This window comes from Balaenoptera acutorostrata, chromosome 17 (genome assembly GCF_949987535.1).
Source record: "Balaenoptera acutorostrata chromosome 17, mBalAcu1.1, whole genome shotgun sequence".
Taxonomy (NCBI): domain Eukaryota; kingdom Metazoa; phylum Chordata; class Mammalia; order Artiodactyla; family Balaenopteridae; genus Balaenoptera; species Balaenoptera acutorostrata.
Genome location: NC_080080.1, coordinates 59,552,043 through 59,572,193, shown reverse-complemented (window position 1 = coordinate 59,572,193; position 20,151 = coordinate 59,552,043). Strand labels below are relative to the sequence as shown.

At 37.6% G+C, this 20,151-nt stretch overlaps 1 pseudogene; it reads right to left on the bottom strand.

The window, feature by feature from the left end:
- Positions 1-1,873: 1,873 nt before the first annotated feature.
- LOC103014943 (CDK5 and ABL1 enzyme substrate 2-like) lies at positions 1,874-18,525 on the bottom strand (annotated as a pseudogene).
- Between the last annotated feature and the right edge of the window lie 1,626 nt (positions 18,526-20,151).

The following is a 20,151-nucleotide window of genomic DNA, read 5'->3' as shown; positions in this document are numbered from 1 at the left end:
ATAATCCAACTGCTATTTACATAAAGGATTCACTAACAAAGAGCAATAGCTCTTAATGAAAGCAATAGTCACTTCTGCTGGAGGAGGAGAACAAAAGCAGCAGGAAAGTCTAGTAGTATATCTTCTGACGGTCCTGGCAGGGCAGCAACCCTCAAGAACTCCCAGGAGCACCTGAAATTGTCCCTGAGTCCCTCAGCTCAGCATCGTTACGATATATATATATATATATATATATATATATATATATATATATATATACACACACACATATATATATTCTTCTTTAGATTCTCTTCCCTTGTAAGGTTATTACAAAATATTGAGTATAGTTCCCTACTGTGCTATACAATAGGTCCTTATTGGTTATCTGTTTTATATATAGTAGAGTGTATATGTTAATCCCAAGCTCCTAATTTATCCCTCCCCTCACTCTTTTTTGATACAGGACCATCTCTCAAACACACAAACAGGCCAGCCTAGAATTGCAGTATACTGCCATCATTTCACTTTGGAATGGTTTACATAGAAGAACCGGGAAAAGTCCAAAATTTGTCTTCTAAAATACCCACCAATTCAAGTCAATTCCTAGATGTTTTCTTGGGCCTCACAGATTCACCATACTTATATTCAAATTAACTAATCTCTTTCTAGATGAAAAACCACAAAAGAAAATTTAGTGCAGAGGTATCCTCAAAGTTTTCTCTTTCACTGAAATTCGGATATTTTTTTAAAAACTGCTTTCATTTTTTTTTTTACTTCTTTTAAAGTCATTTCATGTTTTATTTTTTTAATGAAACTGTTGGATTATATTGAAGTCTGTGTGTGTGTTGGGGGGTGTGGATGTATGTGGAGAGGGTGGTGTTTAAGTACACTGTTGTTTTATGGCTACCCATTTGTGATATAGTTTGCTGATAGACTATAAAAAAGACCAAAAGAAATTCAACCTCACCTTGAAAAAAGTGCATGCTTCTTTTTTTCTAGAGAGTTTATGTTAGTATTATTTTGCTGTATCTGTTTGTCATTTAAAACATGATATTCATGTAAAGTTTTATTGCTAGTGGCCTACTGTCAGCTTTCACAAAACTGGATGTATTGTGCTATTGCAAGCTTTGTACAGGTGAGAATTTTACAAAAGTAATTAACAAAGCACATTGAGTATAATAATGCTAACAATTGTCATGTAGACAAAATTATTTGCATAAACAAAATATCCTAATTAGTATGAATTCTTTCTTGATGAAGCATGAGAACTATAGATGATAACCTTTTCAATATCTTTAATTCCCTGAAGCACTTCTAGTTCTGGTAATAGTTTCAGAAATGTCATAGCAACTACTTTGGGAGATTAACATCTTTAATGCCTTCTTTGTACTGGTAATATTAAACTTTCAATAATCATCTTTTGGATGGTTGCCACTTTATACTGAATGTAAATTTTAGTCAATGTCTTTTAGATAGCTAATTCATTCAAAAAATAAGAATGCATACTATATGTATCTACACATCAAAGATACAGCAGTTTTCTTTTTTTCTTACTGTGCATAGTTTATTTTTATATATGCATTAGCAATATTTTAAAAACTGCTTTTAAAAGTGAACTGCCTACCTTTGGAGAAGAAACTATGAAATTTAGCTTTTTCATCTTCACGGTCTTTACAAAACCAAAACACCCTGATAGGGAATGAAGGAATTAGTTATTCAACTACTGACACAAAACTTCTAGATTTTTTTCCAAATATCCCAAATTCTGTTATCCTAAAAGAGGAAAAATCTTTTAAATGATTTATTTTCACTTTAAGAAAAAAGTGGTTTATTTTCCCTTTAAAAGCAGCTTTAGGATATTGTGGATATCATCATGTAGCAGGTTATTGCCTTAGTGAAATGCTCCATGTTTTAGAGCTTCTTCCTGCAGGATGTAACCTACAGTGTGGTTGGTTTTTCTAATTGCTCTGTCATAGTGATAACTCTCTCCTTCACTGCTTCCAAATGTGGTCACCAGCGTGGCTGAAATAACAATGTGTTTGAAACAGTCTATTGGATGCAGGAGCCCATTTTGAAAATTTCATAATTTGTCTAAATTTTAGGTTAAATAAAAATGATTTAAGGGCTTCTGTGGTGGTGCAGTGGTTGAGAATCCGCCTACCAATGCAGAGGACACGGGTTCGAGCCCTGGTCTGGGAAGATCTCACATGCCACGGAGCAACTAAGCCCGTGCACCACAACTACTGAGCCTGCACTCTAGAGCCCACGAGCCACAACTACTGAGCCCACGCGCCTAGAGCCCGTGTTCCGCAACAAGAGAAGCCACCACAATGAGAAGCCCGCGCACCGCAACAAAGAGTAGCCCCTGCTCACCACAACTAGGGAAAGCCCGCGCGCAGCAACAAAGACCCGACACAGCCAAAAATAAATAAATAAATGAAATTGATTCTTAAAAAAAAAAAAAAAGATTTAAACATTGAAATGGTTTTCTTCTTAACTGTTTGAGGCTCAAACTCTAATAGACCATAAAATAATTAAGGGAAAAAATGTTAAAGGAAGAACACATTTTCTAAGAGGGAGGAAGGTGGAGAGATTGGATTGTACACACCAACAGGATCAAGGAAGGATGATAAGTGATGGTGATGAATCTGCGTGCCTTATTCCTGCTTCCAAAGAAATTAAGTGTAAAAGGAAAGGGTTTCAATTAGAAATTCAAGTGATATCACCTAAGGAGACTTAAGACAAGGTATCCTTATCATACCAAAAGCATGGAAAAAAGAATATAAAAGGCTATTAAATGAAAATGATTTGACAGTCAGAGAGCAAGAAATGGTGCTTTTGCAATTCCAGAATGTTTGAATTATTCATCTTCTCCTTGAAAATGTGTCAATTGTAATAAAGTTTGTCAGAGCTTTCCACACTAAAATAATTTATGGGGCATTACACTGAGAACAAAAAGCAAAATAATATCCTTTATACAAAAGTATTTTTCCTTTAAATTGCTTTAAAAAACCAAAAATTATGCTTTTTAAATCAATAATTCTAACTTCTTTAACAACTTAGGTGCCAACATAGCTAAGAATTATCACTCTATCTGCAGTTTTTTAATAAAACATGGAAGTGAACATGCTAATAACAAACTGATAAGAAGCTAAGTGGAAAAGCATCAACTAGACTGCAAACGAATAGCATAAATCTAAACATGTCCCCCTGAAAAATTAGGAAACTGGCAAAACATCTGTTTGGCTCGCTGGCAGTCATCCTAAGTGATGATGCATGCCTTTTACTTCCTGGAGAAATAATTAAGCAGTAAGTTTAACAGTTTCTTCCAGCTCCTTCAAGAATTGGAAGTGCCAAGGACTCAGAAGTTTATTATCAAAAAAATTTTAACCTGGGACCTTGGCTATCCAGGCTGCTCAGGACCAAAGCAAGGCAGAGATGTGGGTGTGGTATAGAGCCCTGCCCAGTGAGTTAGGGCTCCCGTTTTGGTGTTTTGGTTGTCACAAAGCCACCCTGAGTCTTGCACAGATGACCCAGCATGCCAGGCTTCTCTCCAGCCTCTCAACTTCTCTCCTCCAAAGGGACCCAGATGAAGCAGAGACCTGGATGGGCCAGTCCTGACTCTGTGAGGTCCAGTTTCCTCTATGAGTACATGTATTCTTCTATGAATACAAAACATGTATTCAAATTACATGAGCTGAAGAAGTAAGAAGAGAACATTTGTCTCTTTTACTTAGATTGCCCTAACTGACAAGACAAAACACACCTAAATAGCTCTAGTTCATGAGGAAGGCAAAGGGAAGGAATGGCACTTTTCTATGGTACCAAATCAAGTTTTTAGTGGATAAATAGATAAAGTATCCTATCTCTGCTAGGTACTAATATATTGGGCAGGGCTTCCCTGGTGGTGCAGTGGTTGAGAGTCTGCCTGCCAATGCAGGGGACACAGGTTCGAGCCCTGGTCTGGGAAGATCCCACATGCCGCGGAGCAACTGGGCCCGTGAGCCACAACTACTGAGCCTGCGCGTCTGGAGCCTGTGCTCCGCAACGGGAGAGGCCGCGATAGTGAGAGGCCCGCGCACCGCGATGAAGAGTGGCCCCCGCTTGCCGCAACTAGAGAAAGCCCTCGCACAGAAACGAAGACCCAACACAGCCATAAAAAAATAAATAAATAAATAAATAAATAGAGGGAGAGGGATTCAGGTGAAAGGGAAAAAAAAAAAAAACCTTTAATATATTGGGCAGGGGGACACTCCATTAATGCACAATGTAAAAACAGAATTAAACCTATTAAGTGAAGGATTTATTCTACATTATCATTTAATTACCAACATGTCTCTATATTCAATTATAGTACTACGGTTTCATCAGGCACTTTCACTGAGATTTTCTAATTAAAACCCTCCCAAGTAACTGATGCTCAGTAGGTTTGATTAGCATTTTTATCTTTCTTTTTCTCATTGAAAGTAAAATAACCTATCTTTGCACTTACGTCAAAAATAGCAGCCTCCTGCCTAGGTCTCCTTTGCACAGACAGTAGTCACAATTTCCTGCCAGTTGCCTCAGGGGAGAAATTCACCTTGCACAATTCTACTGGAAGATGCTATGGCTTCCTATTGAACAGAATATCGAGTCTCCCTGCACTGATACAGTTTAGGAATTAAAAGGCTTTGGAGTCAGATTAACCTGGTTTCAAACTTCGGCTCCTCTACTAACTAGTTGCACCTCTGGCCAGTTACTTGACTTCTGTGACTATTTCACATTCGCAAAACGGGGACTGTTATGAGGCATAAATGACAAAATGAGTGAAGGGTTTAGCACAGCATCTGGCACGTAGTAAGTGGTAATTGTTATTGTCACTATTGTCATTTTTGCTGTTGCTGTTACAGGGTGTGGATAAGGAAAATATTCAGAGATTTTAATTAAGGTACGTGTTCCCGGGCAACTTAGTTACTGGAGGCTGTATCATAAGCATCTTGCTCCAGAGACCGGTTGGCATGCATCACTTAATATTAAGGTTTGAGCACGTTTCTTATTCTGTTTATTCTCTGATTGTACTGCCCATCCTGTTCTCTGCCCTTCCAAGTTCCGTTTTGTGTCATGACGGACTGTCCCACACAGACTATCATCTGTGCTCTCCTGTTCTCTGGCTTCTGGTTGGACTTAGCCAATGGGAGGCACCACCAGGAAATCTGAGCGTGAGAGAAGACAGGTCAGGAATGTCTCCCTCACTACCACCTGCTTTGGGGCCATAATTCTGGCAGTGGTCAGATGTCTCTGCAGCTACCCTGGAAGTCCCTTCACACCTCCAGCTTTCACTGGACTCTGTTAACAAGTCTATTTTCTCCCCTCATCCCTTCAGGCCTAGGAGTGGCATTAGCTTCTTTTGCTGGTAGCTAGAGCCTGAACATCCTTCATTGGTGTGCTTATCCATACTTTGTAAATAGTCCCTTCTCTAACTACTCATCAGAATTTCATCTAAGTGCATCTCTGTTTCCCATTGGGACCATGAGTAACGTACCCCTTCAGATCAATATGTTTCCCTGTAGCCAACTGGGTTAATGTTCATTTTACAATTTTTATTGAGTCCTTACTATGCACTAAACACTGGGCTAAGTGCAAAGTGCAAGGGAAAAAATTATATATATATATATATATATTTAAATACATATACGTGCCCTTCTCTTCAAAGACGTCAGTCTTCCCAAGGAGTTACATCTATAAAACATAAATCATAATCCAGTGTAATAAATGTGCTATGTGTATGTGCAAAGTACACGAAGATTTATAGTCTAACTTATTTGTAGGGATGAAAGGCAGGATGGAAGGGAGGTCAGGAATAATCAGGAACATCTTTTAGTGTGACCTCAAATAAGAGGAGAAAATTAAGAGGCAGAATTATAAGGAAGTGGCATTTCAAGCATAGAAGAGAATGTTTAAAAGTCATCATGACCTGAAGATACACAGTATATTTAGTGAAAAGCAAAGTCATTCGAGGTAAGGAGAACATAGCGCTAAGATTAGAATGATGATGAGATGGGAGGACGCCATCATGAGGTATATTTAAGTGGCTGGAGATTGGCCAGGTTTGGAAGGACATTACTGGAACTTGTGTAAAAGGGTTCATGCTGTGGAATGATTTTATACTAACTCAATTTTGACGGGTATTTCTGGCAGCAACAATATTAGGGTGACCAGTTCAATGGATTGCAAGAATATAGAAGAAATAAAAGAGTCTAAACCAGAGCAGTGTTATTGGAGTTGAAAGCAGGGGACATACTCAACAAATATTTCACAGAGAATTATCAAGACTTCAAGACTTTTGAATATAGGAGTTGGAGGAGTATTAGCTATGGGTTCAATTTGAGGTGTCTGTTTAGACTACATCATAAATGGTGACTCTATTAACTGAAACAGGAAATAGAGGGAAGAGAGCAGATCGGGTAGGGGTAGATGAATTCCTTTTTGAAAAAAAAATCTGACCTGTTGGTGTTACAATAATTGGCTTAAAAAGAGACCTGATCATCATTTTGAGAAAAGAGGAAATAATCTCACAATTTAAAAAAGTAAAAGTCATGCTAGAACAGCATCAGATGATTAAAGTTAGTGAGACCCCTTAAATGTAAGAAATTTCACAAGTAAATGCTTTCGAAGTTTCAAGTTGGACATTCGTATCTACTTCGGTGTCCTCCCTATATCACCAAGCACAGTTAGTGTCTGCCCATACCGCATTTCCACAACATCACCTCGTTATAGTCTTGTTCATTACCTGTCTCTGTCTCCCTAACTTACTTTGACATATATCCATAATGACCTATGCAGTGCTTGGCATGTGATAAGTGTACCTAATAATAAGTTTTTAGTATCATAAAAGTTTGGTGAAATGCCAAAATTATGAGACCACTTCTGTGCTTCAACATTCGATTCCAAAATAGTAGGAGATGTGTTACTTTTTTCTCATCAAGCGTTTTACTCATTGTTTTTTTTAACCTGCAAGGATGCTTCCTCCCACTCATCACAAAAATAATTATATCTGACAGATACTGTACTCAAGTACAATCAAGCTTTTTTTTTTTAACAGCTTTATTGGAGTATAATTGCTTTACAATGGTGTGTTAGTTTCTGCTTTACAACAAATTGAATCAGCTATACATATACATATATCCCCATATCTCCTCCCTCTTGCATCTCCCTCCCATCCTCCCTATCCCACCCCTCTAGGTGGTCACAAAGCACCGAGCTGATCTCCCTATGCTATGCAGCTGCTTCCCACTAGCTATCTATTTTAAATTTGGTAGTGTATATATGTCCATGACACTCTCTCACTTCGTCCCAGCTTACCCTTCCCCCTCCTCGTGTCCTCAAGCCCATTCATTCTCTACATCTGCGTCTTTATTCCTGTCCTGCCCCTAGGTTCTTCAGAACCTTTTTTTTTTTTTTTAGATTCCATATATATGTGTTAGCACGTGGTATTTGTGTTTCTCTTTCTGACTTACTTCACTCTGTATGACAGTCTCTAGGTCCATCCACCTCACTACAAATAACGCAATTTCATTTCTTTTTATGGCTGAGTAATATTCCATTGTATATATGTACCACTTCTTCTTTATCCATTCATCTGTCAATGGACACTTAGGTTGCTTCCATGTCCTGGCTATTGTAAATAGTGCTGCAATGAACATTGTGCTACATGACTCTTTTTAAATTATGGTTTTCTCAGGGTATATGCCCAGTAGTGGGATTGCTTGATCATATGGTAGTTCGATTTTTAGTTTTTTTAGGTACCTTCATACTGTTCTCCATAGTGGCTGTATCAATTTACATTCCCACCAACAGTGCAAGAGGGTTCCCTTTTCTCTACACCCTCTCCAGCATTTATTGTTTGTAGATTTTTTGATGATGGCCATTCTGACTGGTGTGAGGTGATACCTCATTGTAGTTTTGATTTGCATTTCTCTAATGATTAGTGATGTTGAGCATCCTTTCATGTGTTTGTTGGCAACCTGTATATCTTCCTTGGAGAAATGTCTATTTAGGTCTTCTGCCCATTTTTGGATTGGGTTCTTTGTTTTTTCGATATTGAGCTGCATGAGCTGCTTGTATATTTTGGAGATTAATCCTTTGTCATTTGCTTCGTTTGCAAATATATTCTCCCATTCTGAAGGGTGTATTTTCATCTTGTTTTTGGTTTCCTTTGCTGTGCAAAAGCATTTAAGTTTCATTAGGTCCCATTTGTTTATTTTTGTTTTTATTTCCATTTCTCTAGGAGGTGGGTCAAAAAGGATCTTGCTGTGATTTATGTCACAGAATGTTCTGCCTATGTTTTCCTCTAAGAGTTTTATAGTGTCTGGCCTTACATTTAGGTCTTTAATCCATTTTGAGTTTATTTTTGTGTATGGTTTTAGGGAGTGTTCTAATTTCACTCTTTTACATGTAGGTGTCCAGTTTTCCCAACACCACTTATCGAAGAGGTTGTCTTTTCTTGATTGTATATTCTTGCCTCCTTTATCAAAGATAAGGTGACCATATGTGCATGGGTTTATCTCTGGGCTTTCTATCCTGTTCCATTGATCTATATTTTTGTTTTTTGGGCCAGGACCATACTGTCTTGATTACTGAAGCTTTGTACTATAGTCTGAAGTCTGGGAGCCTCATTCCTCCAGCTCCGTTTTTTTTTTCTCAAGATTGCTTTGGCTATTCAGGGATTTTTGTGTTTCCATAAAAATTGTGAAATTTTTGTTCTAGTTCTGTGAAAAATACCAGTGGTAGTTTGATAGGGATTGCATTGAATCTGTAGATTGCTTTGGGTAGTAGAGTCATTTTCACAATGTTGATTCTTCCAAACCAAGAACATGGTATATCTCTCCATCTGTTTGTATCATCTTTAATTACTTTCATCAGTGTCTTGTAGTTTTCTTCATACACGTCTTTTGTCTCCTTAGGTAGGTTTATTCCTAGCTATTTTATTCTTTTTTTTGCAGTGGTAAATGGGAGTGGTTTCTTAATTTCTCTTCCAGATTTCTTATCATTAGTGTATAGGAATGCAAGATATTTCTGTGCATTAATTTTGTATCCTGCTACTTTACCAAATTCATTGATTAGCTCTAGTAGTTTTCTGGTAGTATCTTTAGGATTCTCTATGTATAGTATCATGTCATCTGCAAAGAGTGACAGCTTTACTTCTTCTTTTCCAATTTGGATTCCTTTTATTTCTTTTTCTTCTCTGATTGTTGTGTTAAAACTTCCAAAACTACGTTGAATAACAATGGTGAGAGTGGACAACCTTGTCTTGTACCTGATCTTAGTGGAAATGGTTTCAGTCTTTCACCATTGAGAACAATGTTGGCTGTGGGTTTGTCATATATGGCCTTTATTATGTTGAGGTAATTTCCCTCTATGCCTACTTTCTGGAGAGTTTCTATCATAAATAGGTGTTGAATTTTGTCAAACGCTTTTTCTGCATCTATTGAGAATATCATATGGTTTTTATCCTTCAGTTTGTTAATATGGTGTATCACATTGATTTATTTGTGTATATTGAAGAGTCCTTGCATTCCTGGGATAAACTCCACTGATCATGGTATATGATCCTTTTAATATGCTGTTGGATTCTGTTTGCTAGTATCTTGTTGAGGATTTTTGCATCTATGTTCATCAGTGATATTGGCCTGTAGTTTTCTTTCTTTGTGACATCTTTGTCTGGTTTTGGTATCAGGGTGATGGTGGCCTCATAGAATGAGTTTTGGAGTGTTCCTCCCTGTGCTATATTTTGGAAGAGTTTGAGAAGGATAGATGTTATTTCTTCTCTAAATATTTGATAGCATTCGCTTGTGACCCTTCTGGTCCTAGGCTTTTTTTGTTGGAAGATTTTTAATCACAGTTTCAATTTCAGTGCTCGTGATTGGTCTGTTTATATTCCATTTATTCCTTGTTCAGTCTTGAAAGGTTGTGCTTTTCTAAGAATTTGCCCATTTCTTCCAGGTTGTCCTTTTATTGGCATATACTTGCTTGTAGTAATCTCTCATGATCCTTTGTACTTCTGCAGTGTCAGTTGTTACTTCTCCTTTTTCATTTCTAATTCTCTTGATTTGAGTCTTCTCCCTTTTTTTCTTAATGAGTCTGGCTAGTGGTTTATCAATTTTATTTATCTTCTCAAAGAACCAGCTTTTAGTTTTATTGATCTTTGCTTTTGTTTCCTTCATTTCTTTTTCATTTATTTCTGATGTGATCTTTATGATTTCTTTCCTTCTGCTAACTTTGGGGTTTTTTTGTTCTTCTTTCTCTAATTGTTTTAGATGTAAGGTTAGGTTGTTTATTTGAGATGTTTCTTGTTTCTTGCGATAGGATTGTATTGCTATAACCTTCCCTCTTAGAACTGCTTCTGCTGCATCCCATAGGTTTTGGGTCGTCGTGTTTTCATTGTCATTTTTGTCTAGGTATTTTTTTATTTCCTCTTTGATTTCTTCATGATCTCTTGGTTATTAAGTAGTGTATTGTTTCGCCTCCATGTGTCTGTATTTTTTACAGATTTTTTCCTCCAATTGATATCTAGTCTCATAGCAATGTAGTCGGAAAAGATACTTGATATGATTTCAATATTCTTAAATTTACCAAGGCTTGATTTGTGACCCAAGATATGATCTAACCTGGAGAATGTTCCATGAGCACTTGAGAAGAAAGTTTAGTCTGTTGGTTTTGGATGGAATGTTCTATAAATAACAATTAAGTCCATCTTATTTAATGTAGCATTTAAGGCTTGTGTTTCCTTATTTGTTTTCATTTTGGATGATCTATCCATTGGTGAAAGTGGGGTGTTAAAGTCCTCTACTATGATTGTGTTACTGTCAATTTCCCCTTTTATGGCTGTTAACATTTGTGTTATGAATTGAGGTGCTCCTATGTTGGGTGCATAAATATTTACAATTGTTATAACTTCTTCTTGGATTGATCCCTTGATCATTATGTAGTGCCCTTCTCTGTCTCTTATAATAGTCTATTTTAAAGTCTATTTTTTCTGATATGAGAATTGCTACTCCAGCTTTCTTTTCATTTCCATTTGCGTGGAATCTCTTTTTCTATCCCATCACTTTCAGTCTGTATGTGTCCCTAGATCTGAAGTGGGTCTTTTTTAGACAGCATATATACAGGTCTTGCTTTTGTATCCATTCAGCCAGTCTATGTCTTTTGGTTGGAGCATTTGATCCATTTACATTTAAGGTAGTTATCGATATGTATGTTCCTATTACCATTTTCTTAATTGTTTTGGGTTTGTTATTGTCGGTCTTTTCCTTCTCTTGTGTTTCCTACTTAGAGAAGTTCCTTTAGCATTTGTTGTAGAGCTGGTTTGGTGGTGCTGAATTCTCTTAGCTTTTGCTTGTCTGTAAAGGTTTTAATTTCTCCATCAAATAATCTGAATGAGGTCCTTGCTGGGTAGAGTAATCTTGGTTGTAGGTTTTTCCCTTTCATCGCTTTAAATATGTCCTGCCACTCCCTTCTGGCTTGCAGAGTTTCTGCTGAAAGATCAGCTGTTAACCTTGTGGGGATTCCCTTGTATGTCATTTGTTGTTTTTCCCTTGTGGCTTTTAATATTTTTTCTTTGCATTTAATTTTTGATAGTTTGATTAATATGTGTCTTGGCGTGTTTCTCCTTGGATTTATCCTGTATGGGACTCTCTGTGCTTCCTGGACTTAATTAACTATTTCCTTTCCCATATTATGGAAGTTTTCAACTATAATCTCTTCAAATATTTTCTCCGTCATTTTCTTTTTCTCTTCTTCTTCTGGGACCCCTATAATTCGAATGTTGGTGCATTTGATGTTGCCCCAGAGGTCTCTGAGACTGTCCTCAATTCTTTTCATTCTTTTTTCTTTATTGTACTCTGAGGTAGTTGTTTCCACTATTTATCTTCCAAGTCACTTATCCATTCTTCTGCCTCAGTTATTCTGCTATTGATTCCTTCTAGAGAATTTTTAATTTCATTTATTGTGTTGTTCATCATTGTTTGCTTGCTCTTTAGTTCTTCTAGGTCCTTTTTAAATGTTTCTTGTATTTTCTCCATTCTATTTCCAAGATTATTTTGGATCATCTTTTCTATCATTCTTTTTCAGGTAGACTGTCTATTTCCTCTTCATTTGTTTGGTCTGTTGGGTTTTTACCTTGCTCCTCCATCTGCTGTTTCTTCAGCAGCTTGCAGTTCTGCTTGTTGTGTTTGTGCTGCAGGACCAGCTTCTCTAAGTATAAGTAAGCCATGGACACTGTCACAGGCTCCAAAACACACTCTGGGACAAGTTCCACATCTCTCATTATAAACTCCTAATTTTGCTCAGCATCAGCTTGATGTGCGGGAACTTCTCCCAGAAGGTCTCCTTCATGTCCTTCTTGAGGTGGGAAGGCTTCACATACTCTATCACTGTGGTCATGTGGGATGTGAAGATGAGGACATGCTTGTGCTTGCCGCAGGGTCACTGAGGGTCAGCCAGGAGGTTGGGGTTGTACTCCAGGTCATCCCCTGCATTGGTCCCTAGTTCCGAGCCAGCTGGCGCCACCCTGGGCAGGACAGGTTTGCATCTGGACCCCAGCAGAGCAGGGGGGACTCTGGGCCGGGGCTGAGGCAGTGGGCTGGCTTGAGCATGACCAGGGTGTTGGTGGGGTACAGGATCTTGGTAAGACACAACCTTTCCACCCGCCCCCAGCTCAACACTTTCAAACTGGAAGACCATCTCAGAACACATGGAAACGTCGCCGGACAGATGCCTCTGCCTCTGGCTGTCCACGCTCAGGTCACTGACGCGCAGGCCTTCTCCACAGGGCAAGACAGAGAAGGCCGCACACAGGGACCGCTTGGCACAGATGAGCACGATCCTGCTGTTCCTGGTGTCGTACTGCCTCATATTATTGATGAAGTGAGTCTTCTTCGGGCCTTTGTGTCTTGGGGATCCAGATGTATGTTTGGTTCTTTGAAGGGAGGCACATTCCACCATGTCTTCCAGAAACTCGAGGGCCGTCCGTTCAGGGAGATGTTGTTGAGGGAGAAGAGCAAGACCTGGCGGCGCCACGAGTCCCTTCACATCCACAGTGCCTGTGGCGCAGCCCAGACAGTGGGGCTAGGGGACTGGCCCGGGGATCCACCAGCCGTGGCCGCGGCCATCCTCCGACTGAGCCCGACGGCCACCCGCCGCCCACAATCAAGCTTTTAAAAACAGCATCACTTATGACAATAATGCTCTACCTGAAAACCCAATATTTTGCTCAAATAGTTCCTTAGTAAAATTCTTTGCAGCTACAACTGTCAGACTTTAGGATCTCCACACATTATAATTATTGTTTTCTCCCCTCAGATTACCATGTTAAGAAATATCTTTGAATTTTTGAGACTGACAACATGAACGTTAAACCTCACTCTATTCTAGTGAATAGCGGTGAAAAATGTGTACACACACACACACACACACACATACACACGCTCGCCAATATATTCCAACATAGCAACCACATCCCCATGCTTTGGATCTTACACAGATATCCAGGGCTTTACTGCCAGGTGTTAGAAGGGTGTTATCACTAATAAATCTTAATTCTTCTAGTGTTTTCAAATACAATCAGACCTAATCAAGGGATCTGCACAATGGAAATTTTGATTGCTAAATCAGGATAATACATCACTTCTCTAAGGGGATCTATAGAAGACAAAAAAAGCTAAGTGGACTCAGTAGGCTTGGTTCTTCTTAGTCTTTTAATTAAAACAAATACCAAAAACAAAATTATTCTTGACCCATTTTCACCATCAAATTCTTTCACAGTTTTACTTTCCTATGTCCCTATTTAAAAGAGTCTAAACATTCTGTTTTTGTGACATCTTACTGAAGGAAGTAGAATCTAGTGAAAAGACATTGAATTGAATTTGGTGTTCGAAGACCTACATTCACTTGGAAAAGAAGAGCAACAGTGAGGCAAGGGGATTTCTGGCCCAATTAGATATATAAGCATATCCTAAGGCCTCTATAATCAACACAGTGTGGTGTTGGCATATGAGTAGCCAGGCAGGTCAATAAGAAAGAATAGAGAATCCAGAAATATATGCAATTGCTGGTAGTATTCAACAAAGGTGAAGTCACAAATTAAGTGGGAAATATGGACACTTTAATAAATGGTGCTGGGATAACAGGATAAGTACATGAAAATAATAGAAATTGAATTTATTTCTGACACCAGAAATCAGTGAAAATTCTAAAGGAATTAGAAATTAAAATATAAAAAATGAAATTACACAAGTACAAACATTTCTGAATTTCTTTAGAACCAAGAGGCGAGGAAAATTCTCTTCCCACTCAAAATATTGAAGCAGTAGGGAAAATCATTAATAAATTTGACTACATAAAGATTAAACATGCATGGCAGGGACTTCCCTGGTGGTCCAGTGGTTAGGACTCCACACTTCCACTGCGGGGGGCATGGGTTCGATCCCTGGTAGAGGAACTAGGATCCTGCATGCTTCATGGTCGCACAGCCAAAAAAAAAAAAGCATGGCAAATACAACTTCATAAGCAGAATTAAAATAACAACAATGTTATTTAAAAAACAGGCTAGGGGCTTCCCTGGTGGCGCAGTGGTTGAGAATCTGCCTGCCAATGCAGGGGACACGGGTTTGAGCCCTGGACTGGGAAGATCCCACATGCCGTGGAGCAACTAGGTCCGTGCACCACAACTACTGAGCTTGCGTGTCTAGAGCCTGTGCTCCGCAGCAAGAGAGGCCGCGACAGTGAGAGGCCCGCGCACCACGATGAAGAGTGGCCCCCACTCGCCGCAACTAGAGAAAGCCCTCGCACAGAAACCAAGACCCAACACAGCCATAAATAAATAAATAAATAAATAAATAAATAAATAATTTTAAAAAAAAACAAAAAACAGGCTAGACAGGACATGGAAGCAACCTAAGTGTCCATTGACAGATGAATGGATAAAGAAGATGTGGCACATATATACAATGGGATATTACTCAGCCTTAAAAAAAAAAATGAAATTGAGTTATTTGTAGTGAGGTGGATGGACCTAGAGTCTGTCATACAGGGTGAAGTAAGTCAGAAAGAGAAAAACAAATACCGTACGCTAACACGTATATATGGAATCTAAAAAAAAATAAAAAGGTTCTGAAGAACCTAGGGGCAGGACAGGAATAAAGATGCAGATGTAGAGAATGGACTTGAGGACACAGCGAGGGGGAAGGGTAAGCTGGGACGAAGTAAGAGAGTGGCATGGACATATATACACTACCAAATGTAAAATAGATAGCTAGTGGGAAGCAGCCGCATAGCACAGGGAGATCAGCTCAGTGCTTTGTGACCACCTAGAGGGGTGGGATAGGGAGGGTGGGAGGGAGATGCAAGAGGGAGGAGATATGGGGATATATGTATATGTATAGCTGATTCACTTTGTTATAAAGCAGAAACTAACACACCATTGTAAAGCAATTATACTCCAATAAAGATGTTTAAAAAAAGAAAAAGAAAAACAGGCTAGAGACGTGAGTAGATAGTTCCCAGAAAAGGCAATAAAGGCAATGCAGTTTCTCATAAGTTTAGGACTCTATATGTCTCATAATTTAAAAAATAGCTCATAATAAGAGAAATACAAATTAATATTACACAGATATATCTTATTTATCACACTGACAGAAAATCAAGAGTGTGATCACATATGTAGTTGGTAAGACTAAGAGGAAACAGACACATACGTGTTTCTAAAAAGAATGCAAAATGTTACGAACCCAGTGGAGAGCAATTTGGCATTATTTAATGATTTTACACATGTTTTTATGTTTTCCCCTTCTCTAGGAATCTATCTAAAAGATAAACATGAAAATATGTATACACATGGATATTTACTGCACGATTTAAAAAGGTAAAAACCAGAAGCAACCTAAATGTCCATTAATACAGGATGAATTGAATTAACTTTGAGATACTTACTATGGAGCACCATACAGCTGGTTAAAAAAAAAAAAAAAAAGAGTGCTTTCTAATATGTGATCTCTAGGATATATTGTTAAATGAAAACAGCAAGTAGTATAAGCAATATGTATACTATATATTGTATTACCATTTATCTGAAAAAGGGAGTCTGTGCGTGTATATGTGTGTGTGTATACATGCACATACAATGGGAGATTAAGCTGTATTTAAATAAAATTATTACTTATATGTGATGAGAGGTAACATGTAAAGGAGACAGATATAAAAGTCAGGGGCAGGAAATTTACAAGATGAATCTTAGTATTTTGTCATTCCAGAAAGCAAGGAAGTTGTCAAAAATTATTGGAATAGTGTCAAAAGGACTCATGAATGTCTTCAAGTGGCTCCCACTGCACAAAGATGAGTCATCCTCAGCACCAATAAGAGTAAAAACATCAGTGGGTTGAAATCAATAAAATATGTTAAAAACCCAGGAATTCAAATGATCATGTTTTAAAAAAAGATCACCTTTGGAGGATGCTAGGAAACCAACTCCTTGTTCTAAAAACTGATAAATAAAGGGAAAGAATCATACAGATTACTTGTTTTTATAGTAAAAACTGTACCTCAGGGTATTCAAAAGTTGATGAGAAAAAATTCTGTCTATGGAAGTATTCCAACTAACATATAAAGATGTAATTACGTAATTGGAATATTACCATTTTGCAAATCCCAAAGTAAACTCTGGATCTGGGAAATGATCCTCAGTGACACCTAACGCCACAGCAGTAGACAACTGGACATTATGCCTCTCTTGATGGAAGTTTAGACCACCATTTATGAAGTAGTCTTGCCAAAAATGTAACCTAAATATGGATCCAGCGTCTTGATCGAACCACCAAGTACAGGAAATACACAGGGAATAGAGGAACAGGTTTTCTTAAAAAAATGAGAGTACAATCAGCGATATCCAGAAAGCAGGAAAGTTCACAAGACAAATTACTCAATTTTTTCAACAGATCAATTTCAAAAAATTTTTAAATATAAGTTAAGGTAGCCTATGAAATTCAAAAATCCATGAGACGTACCAACAGAATGCAGTGGTGCACCCTGTTGGAATCCCAATTCGAACAAACCAGCAACATAATATCTATAAACAAACAAAAATAAAATAAAACATGTATGAGAAAACACTGACTAGATATTTGATGATGTAAGACATGACTAGGTTTTCTTATGTATGAAAACGTCACCATGACACATACTCAAATATTTATGCGTGAAATATTATGCATGGGATTTTCTTCAAAACAATTCGGTAGGCAGAGACGTAAAGGAAGTTTGATTAAATGCAAGTGTGGCTGTGAGCTAACGAGTGTTGGGGCTGAATAATGGGTACATGCAGATGCACTGTACTTTTCTCTCTACAATGAGTGCTTAAAATTACCCACAATACACTACTGGTGGGAATGTAAAATGATGCAGCTGCTTTGGAAAACAGTATGAAGTTTCCTCAAAAAAAATTAAAAATAGAACTACCATATGATCCAGCAATCCCATTTCTGGGATTTAACCAAAATAATTAAAATCAAGATCTCAAAGATATATATGCACTCCCATGTTCATTGCAGCGTTATTCATAATAGCCAAAATGTGGAAATAACCTAAAGGTCTATCTATGGATAAATAGATAAAGAAAATGTGGCATATACATACATGGAATATTATTCAACCTTAAAGGAGAAGGAAATCCTGCTATATGCAACAATATGGATGAAACTGGAGGACATCGTGCTAATTGAAACAAGCTAGTCACAGAAGGACATGCATGACCCCCCTCATATGAGGTCTCTAAAATTGTCAAATTCCTGGAATCAAAGTGGAATGGTGGTGACCAGGGACTGCAGAGAGGGGGCAGTGGGGAATTGATCATCAACAGGCATAAAATTTCAGTTAAGCAAGATACAAAAGTTCTAGAGACCTGCTGTACAACATTGTGCCCACAGTTAACAATACTGTATTATGCACTTAAAAATTTGTCAAGAGGGTAGATCTCATGTTAAGTGTTTATAACACAACCTTTTAAAAAAGAAAAGCAAAAAATATATATATCCATAATAAAAAGGTTAAAAAAGACCCACATACAAATTCTGGATCCACCATTTGTTTGCTTAATACCAAGCAAGTCACTTAACACGTTTTAAGCCCCCATTTTCTCATATGTAAAAGGGATACAATAATAACAATTTTATAGGTTGGTTTGCCATCTCTATTTTTGGACCATGATAATGGTTAGTTGAAAAGAGAAAGAGGTTTTGGAATTATTCTTACCAACAGTGTATATGTATAATTATGTATAATTTTAAACACACATGGCAGAGAGAAAAGTACAATGCACCTGTTTGTACTCGTTATTTAGCCTCAACTCCCTTTTAAATATCTGTCATAATTTTATGATACTAGGCAGTACTTAACTTTTCTAGGTTCATTTTCTTTCATGTAAAATGGGGATCATACCAGCATCATACCATTGTTATGTGGACTACGTAAAGTTGGAACTTTATAAATAACACTTTCTCTCCTCCGTGAAGCCATTTTGATTCCTAGTTGGAAATAGTCACTCTTCTGATAGATTTACTTTGATTACTATTATACTAATAATCTCCCTTGAATTATTATTTAAATATTTTTTTATGAAAAGACTCTGGGTCCTTTGAAAACAGATTATTCACATCCTTTACCTCATGGTAGGTGTATGGCACATAATTGGAGATCAATAAAGTTTGATGAATTAAATCCCTTGAATAGATTAGATGCTACCTCCAAAACTGATTAATCTTCTGCAACTACTAACACTGAATGCCCTGGCCATATATTACTTAAGTCTTTTAAAATGCACGTGAGATCCCTGGGAAAATGTCAGACTTTTTCCTGGACAAACAGTAAATGAGTTTGTCATATGTGAAGAAATCACCCAGTTCATTGTGTTGATAAACCTGGCCTGCAAATCCGACTCTGCTTTTTACCTATCACATTTTTGGTTTGTCCAGGTTTGTTCCTACGAACATGTCACAGATTCTTCAGTAGGAAATTGTTTCTAGCATAACGTTGCAGCTTTATTCCAAAAAGTGTGTCCCTGTGAAGAACCACCTAGCACATATCCATGATGCTCCAAAGATAAGGGTAGATTTCCCTATATTGCCATTCCCCTTAAATCAGGTCAAAAACTAGCAGGAAAAATGAATGGAGTCTCCAAAAGATAGTGGTTCCGAAGGCTATCTGAAGTGACAAACAAACCAACCTTAAATGTAGTTCAAAATATTTCCACTTGAGATAAAACTCAGTTTCAGCATTCTGAACATGGTGACAGCATAGTTTTTACTTCTGAGTATTGTAAGGCCCTTTTCTCATAAAACCTGGAGAAAGCCAAAAGCAGTTCAATTAAAGTGTCTAAATGTGGTCATCTTTTATCTATAGCTCCGTGGGACAGCTCAGCTAGAGCCTATAGAGTTCAGCTATGCACTCTTCCCAGAATATTCCCTAACGCTTCTCTGAAGCTATTCATTGTACAGGTCACTGTAGTAAAACTCACACCTCAGCACTCTCCCTGGACGCCAACAAGCAAACACTAGAGTGCAGTGCAGAGTAAAGAAAGGGTTTGCTTCGAAGTAAAAGGAAGATCATGATCTGTAATTTCAAAGTCCATCAAACAGAGTCCTATAAGAAAACATATGAGCTATGCATGAAGTTATAGGATCTATATCCAAAAAAAAGAGACAAAAAAATTAAGTCAAGCTCCTTCCAAATTAAGACATTTGAAAGGAGATCATTGCAACATCATAAGTTCACCATAAAGTGATGCATGCATATTTTACAAGACAAGAACTGTACTAAAATCTTTAAAGTCTCTACACAATTGTGTTTGTCAAAACATATTTGGTGCCATGACTCACAAGTTTATTGACATTCTTAGTTTACATCAAATATTTTACTTATTGTGATACTGGAATTTTACTTCACTTCTTAGAAAATTTTATGCTTAAAAAGGGAACAATTGTAATATATTCCATAGAGTTTTCTCCAATTTACATCATCATATTCTGAAGTAAACTGAAATAAGCCAAGCCTTTATGTAACTAAATCTTTCTATTATTTTCACGGCTCGGAATGAGAAGGGGAATGAAGAATAAATCTGTAAGAGAACAAAACGTAAAATCATTG